This window comes from Haliaeetus leucocephalus, unplaced genomic scaffold (assembly GCF_000737465.1).
Source record: "Haliaeetus leucocephalus isolate CR32 unplaced genomic scaffold, Haliaeetus_leucocephalus-4.0 Scaffold678, whole genome shotgun sequence".
In the NCBI taxonomy this organism is placed as follows: domain Eukaryota; kingdom Metazoa; phylum Chordata; class Aves; order Accipitriformes; family Accipitridae; genus Haliaeetus; species Haliaeetus leucocephalus.
In genome coordinates this window covers 1,061,496-1,068,243 of record NW_010973114.1, presented here as the reverse complement: position 1 = coordinate 1,068,243, position 6,748 = coordinate 1,061,496, and positions in this window count along the sequence as shown.

The window sequence follows — 6,748 nt, the reverse complement described above, 5'->3', positions numbered from 1 at the left end:
TTAATCCAGTTTAATAAATGGGAGTCCTAGTTTAATTGGCATTATGAAAATTACATGTGGGCTATTTTCTATAGAAAATTACAAGTGGAATTGATACCCCTGTGATATGAATCAGTGCTATCCAGACTTCAGATTAATACTATGTACTGAATATCACATGGTCTGTTGACTGTAACAGTGCCATGCATCACAGCTGTCATCAAATGCAAATGCGATCTCAAGATTTGCCAAAACATGGGAGTCAAGAACTATCTGTTCATCATAAGCTTACCCTCCTGCAAATGGAGATTGCTGTATGCAAGATTTTATTGAACTGTTAAAGTTCTTACTGCTGCCAAATGTGGGGCTAGGGCTTTCTCCATCAGCTCTTACAGGACAGCCTAGATGAAGGAAAGATGATTTGGTCCCAAACTGGAGACTTCTCTTTGAGCCCCACCACAGTACTGATTATTTTTACTAGAAGTCCTCACCCACAACTGCCATGGGTTGTCCTGGTTTTGCCGCTTTCTCTAGTTTGCCTGATATTTTAGGAGTTTGTACGACTGTTGACATCTTTCTCTTTGGCTTGGCTTGCTGTGCAGAGCTCTCTTGCCTGGCTGCTGGGGAGCTCCTGGAGTGATACAAGGTCATTAATGAGATGACATAATTACACCTTCCCCTGCAACCTCTTCTTTTCCTGCCTTATGCCAAGTGCAGTTTGCTGTAGCACAGGATCTGGGTGAGCCTGTACAACCCAAGAGCAGTTAGAATTGCTTTTCACATCCTCTCTAGTCTGTGCTGCACAGATACCTATCTGGTTGTGGGAATTACTTTGAGAAAGGTGTAGCAGCTGTGAAGAAACAAACTCCTGTTATGACTTTCCTGCACTGTGCAGAGCACAGCGGCTCAGCAGAAGCCCAGAAATAAATTGCGTTGGACTGATCCTTTCTTGCAGCCCCTTGCAACCCTTGCCTCTTGCTTGCCTGTGCAAGGTAGCTGGCTAGAGCGGGGGTGGCAGGCGGGGGGTGCTGGCAGCAGGGTCCTGGGGGTCTCCCTGGGACATGGCAGCACACACGTGTGCGGTGCTGAGCTGGGGAGTTCTCCAGAACGTGGGGACATTGGCAGGCTCTGACCCTAGGGCTCAAAGAGGGACTCGAGTCTGTGGCTGTACACTGAGCTCTTCTTTTTCTGTAAGAAACGTTTGTTCTATCTTGTTCCCAACACATAAAAGAAAAAATGATTGTGTTCATCTTCCCTCCTGAAGAACCTTCAGTGATGTCTCTTAATTCTTCCTTGTTTTTATGTCCATTTTCTTTCCTGTTCTATGGGTGAAATATTGACTTTAACAAAGTCACTAGGAATTTGGCCACTAAATTTGAAGGGAACAGCCACAGCAGAATCTTTGTATCTAGATTTTGTGTTTTTCCTCACTGTGCCAAAACAGCAAACTGCAGTGGGGAGTAATGAATGATAAGAATTTCTTTCGTACAGAAAAGAAAAAAACATTGCTTATTCTTTTGGTTATTCTCTGAGACACACGCTCTGAAGCACTGCACATGAGTCAATCAAATACCCTCCCTACCCAAATATAAACATCTATCTCTTTTTTTTTTTTTTTTGTTTTTGCTTTGCAAGTGGAAGTAGAGTTGGCAATATCTGAATTCCTGTAAGTCATGGCAAGAATTTGATATCTTGGTGCCTGGAGCAGTGCTCAGGGTTGCATGTTGATGCTCCAGGTTTGTGGTGCAATGAAAGGGGTAAGCAATGGACTTTTTTTTTTTTTTTTGCAAGATGCTTCTCAATAGCTATGGCAGCCTTAGGCATTTTCTTGCTTAATATTACTGTCTCTTGTTTTGAAAGCACCTTTATGGTGATCGCTTTTATAATAAGTAGTTCTTCTGTGTCATATCTTTGAGTATGATGTGTTTAAAAGTGAGTTATCTAAGAGCAGAAGAGAGCTAAATGCAAGGAAGTGGGTGTCCCTACTGGAGGTGTAAAGCTCCTCAGGCAGGACTCTCTGGTCTGGGGTCAGTGGAGCAGCCAGGGAGGGAACCACAGCGAGTGGGAGCTACAAGCTGCCAGATTTACCAGCCCTCTGTGGGCTATTGCTGTTGCATGAGCTTACAGCCAGTGTCTAACAAGGCTATAGAGGATTTTAGAATGCCAAGCCAGCATTTGTATGTAGATGGCTAAATGTCTGGGGTTCTCCCATCTGCCCTGTAATGCTAGAAGAACAACCAAACCCTCTTATTTTCCTTATTGAATTTCCTAGAGTCGCTGATGCCTGACTCCTGTTTCTCCTGATAGTGCCACTGTGGAAACACGCATCCAAAGAGAAAATGTCACAGTTCAGAGATCACTGCCTGTACTGCTGACATCTCAAAGAGAAATAAAAATCTTCAAAATCCAGCCCTGCTGCTCAGCAGGAACAGCTGGGGACTCCCCAAAAAACCCAACCCAAAACAAAGCTGAATATTCTTGGAAATTCCCCTCCTGCACACCATTTCCAAATCTCATAGGCAGTGCTTTTTGTTGAGCCAAAGAGGCTCAATATGATAACATGGTTGCCCCAATCTAGGGATGGGGGGGGACTTTGTGTCAAAACCACCTTGGAGTGTATGTGCCCCATTTTCAGGTGTGATCCTCCTACAGTAGGTAGACAAAGAGGCAAATAAAGGTCCCAAATCTGTGGTGTCCAACCATATTTCAGTAATGTGATTATTTGGGTGGGGTTTTGCAGCAAGAAAACATCTCATTAGGAGCAACAGAAGAGAGCTGACCCTGCAGTGATTCAATGGAAAGACCAATTAAACTCAGAAACTTGGCATCATTACAGAAATGAGACCAAAAGCTAATTCAGTGTTGTTTACACCTGCACATTTGCTGTGCAGTACCAGTGCTAACAGCATGATGCTTTTCCTCTCTCCTGAAATATTATTTCTTTAATCTTGCCAGATACAGCCTTGATTTGACTGAGCTTGGGCTGGAAGGCGAGGTTTCTCCCAGCTCGTTAGCATGGTGCTTGTTGCTGTGGCAGCAGATGATCTAATTCAGAATTTTGGGAGGGATTTTGTAATTATTGTTCTAATTTATCTTGGGTAAGGTCAAACTATAGTTCAGTTAGTCACATGAATCTTGGGACCATTTCTACTCATAACTAGAGGAAAAAAGTTAAAAAGCAAAGGAGAAAAATGAAGATCGGCAGGGCAAAATGATACAGTAACCTGTTAATAATTTCTGACAAAGTGTGCCTTAAAGTACTCTACTCTTAGTGTTCTGATTACTTCATTTTTAGACAGAAGGGTGTTCTGCAATACAGTCAGCTTGTCCCTGCCCTCCCTCAGGAAAAGCGCTGACCCCGCAGGAGTGGGACCCAGAGTGAAATGGCTGCCATCGCCATCGCTGGGGGACCTGGGGGCTTGGACCGGTGATGTCCTTCCTCCTTCACGCTGCTCTCGCCCAGCCTTCCTTGCTAGGGTATTTTCTTGGCATTATTGTTCCCATCTCAATTTCACCTTCACTTGCTAGTCTTTTGTGTTTTAAATTGTGGCAGCTCCCACTGTATTTTCTGTAAGCATCTGTCAGCGTTACCATTGGAAAATCCCCTTTTCCCCTGGCTTTGTAACTTAGCTGTGTGTATCCATTCCAGTTGGAAACTTGTTCGGTTTAGCTCCTCTGGAGTGATTGTTTTCTGTTTCCTGTGGACATTAAGGCAAAGTCATTCTATCATTCTTAAACTTGATTATTCCCCCTTCTGGTTCTTGGGCTTACCTGCTTCATTGTATTTAATCTGCTCTGTGTTTAGCAACTTTTTTAGGAAGAGCAATAAATGTCAAAGGCTATTGTGTGGTTCTGTAGAGAGAGTAATTTAACTTAAAAACAAACAAACAAAACCCCCCCCCAAACAAACAAAACCAACCTCTACCACAAAAAAAAACCCCAAACCAAATATCCTTTGGGGGGGGCTGTGGTGTGCGCTTGCGATAAAGCTCCTGTCTTAGTCTGCACCTTTCAGTACTTCCCCTGCAGATTCACGGCTGACAAATTTCAGTGGAATCAAATGAGCCTTGATTCTTATGGAATGATGCCATTTATTACTCCCATTGACTCTGAAAGTTTCACCCAGACACAATGTGTGAAGCAGCCATTCCTCCACACAACACTGACTGTTGAACTATAATTGTTAAAGTATGAAAAGAAAGATCTCTCTTAAGACCACTGCAACATCCCTGATAGGACGAATGGAGAGGTGAAAAAACCCAAACAAAAAAATTATTAAAAAGAAGTCAAGGAAAGTAGGTTTTTGCACATGTTTTATAGACAACTTTCTTGTGCAGGGCAGTCCCAAGCTTTTTGGACGGCTCTGAGCCATGGTGCCCAGTGCTGGGCTGTGCTGAGGAGCCCTTCCCGCTCCCAGCAGCAGCAGCTCTGTGCCTACTGGGGCTGGTTTGTGGATATGATTCATCCTGCAAAGATTGGAACTGAAAGCCAAAAATCACCCGGGGATCAGACTCTGGGTTGGGGCCTTGGGTGGCAGGAGCAAAGCCCTTTTCCTGGTCCCATCAGAGGGTTATGGGGTGCTCAGTTCCCACGTTTTGGCTGAGGATGAGGAGGGTTCCCCCAGTGCCTTCTGATCATGCTGCTGCCCCAGCCCTTCTCCTGTGTCAGCCCTGACCCCCATCGCCCTGGTGCACCCTGGGGGTACTGCTGCCTCCTGCTCTGGGGGGGCTTTGGGGAAAGCGGAGGATGAAGAGAAGCGCACTGATGCCATTTTCCAGCCCCGCTGAATGGCAGAGAGCCTGAGCTGTGCCCACGCGTGCCCTGGCACACTCCCCTCCGTTCCCGGCTCCTGTGGCTGCACGATCCCACTTAAATGGCTCTTCATCTCCGCTTTCATCTCCCAAGTTATTTTCCCGAGAATCTAGTCGCTCGTAATTTCTTGCCGCTGTTGCAGTGGCCTGGTGTTAAGTTTCCCAGCTTTGAAGCTGGGAGAACAAAGGCAGATTCCCTTTTCCTCTTAATTTCTCGCTTTGCAGTGGCGGGGGATGATCCTCGCACCAGAATGTTTTGCTGTGTCTCCGTTTCACGCCTGAGGCTTAAATGTTCTGGGCCAGCTGCTGTTATGTGTGGTCTCACTAATGTTTCTAATGTAATATTTATAATAACCTGCACAGCAAAGAGAGCCCACAGACCCCAACAGCTGCTGTTTCCCTTTCATTTTTCCTGTCTGCTTGCTTCTGGCAAGGCCAAAAATGGGGAGAAGCGGGAGACATGCCAGTGATGCTCCATCTTGCTGTTCAAAACATGGGTTCACTTTCTGTGCTAATCTGTTCGCTGCAGCCTCCCTAATAGTCTTTATATGGAATTATTATGCATTGGCAAATAACCTAACCTGATGAATGCTGGTATTTAGAAGGGCAAAAATTCAAGCTAAATCTGTTTCGGGAACAAAATCTGTCTCTGCATAATGTCAGGTCTGCCCTGATAATGTGGTTTTGTATTTTATTTAGGTGATGCTCAGCCCTCTGAAGTGCGTCATGCCCTCAGGCAATGGCTGCTCTGATCAGTTATGTTTCTCTCTAGGTAGAGCAACACCATTTGTCAGGCATGCACAGACAAAATTGGGCTTTCTCTCTTCAATATGTGGTTTGCACTGGTAGTTAATGACTGAAAATAAAACTAGTACAGCTGACCTCATGGACCCAACTTTGTCTTTGCACCACAGCCAGGCTTCAGTCATGTAACTGCAATTTCAAGAGAGTTTCCATTGAAATAGTAACAATAAAATGGATGAATGACGATGCTAAAAAGAAAATGTATCAAATGTGATCTGCATTCTAAATATTTCATGCAATTAAATGAGAAAGCCTTTTTGGGGAGCTCAGCTTCTTTCAGCCTGCAGTTCCAGGGGATGTTCTCCAAGGCCAGGGATGGGAAGAAGAGGAATTAAGTTTTGCACACCAAATTCAGACATGAAACTTGTTTTTGTTCTGTTTTGCCAGGAGCAGAACAGAGTTTGTGTTACTTACACAGGTTTGCAGTGGGCAAAGCTCAGCTGTGCCTCTTCCACTGTCCCTTGGGTTTTCATGGAAGTCTCCTGCTTGCAGCCACCGCACTCCTTGACTGCCAGCCACCACCCTGGTGACTTTATGATGCAGCAGCTCAACCATCCGTCTTCAAAACTTTGAGGTTCCGAATGACCGACTTGTGTGTGCACCAGCTGAGTGGCCGGTGCTTTTCCCTGTTCCCACTGATGTGGTTTCAAGAACTGAGCTTCCCTCCAGGTGGACCCTCCTTCCCATGAGGAAGGTTGGTGGGTCTTGGAGCTCTTGGGTGCTCCTGTCCTGGGGTGAGAGCACAGGCTGGGAAACCGGCACGGTGCTCCGGAGGGGACCCTGGGGACCAGGAGACCTGCAGCACATGGCTGGAGCTGGGAGAGGAGCAGACCTGGGAGCCCATGTCCCCATGGCCAACCGCTTCTCAATTTGTAGTTTTCAACCTGCTCCTCCTAATTCCAGCAGAACAAGGGAAGCCGTAAGCAAAATGTGCTGGTGTGAGCTTGTGGCTAAGATGTGCCTCAGGGTCTCCAGTACTCTGATCTGTCTGGTTTGTGCTTATGGAAAAAAAACCCCATGTTTCCTGCAAAAACCTGTGCTACAAGTAACAGTGAGAAAGAAACTTTTAAAACATGTACTCATATTAAGTAATGGTTTCATTTTAGGATTCCTTTATTGTTTCCCTTTTAGCCAAAACAGGCTTTTACAGGGGA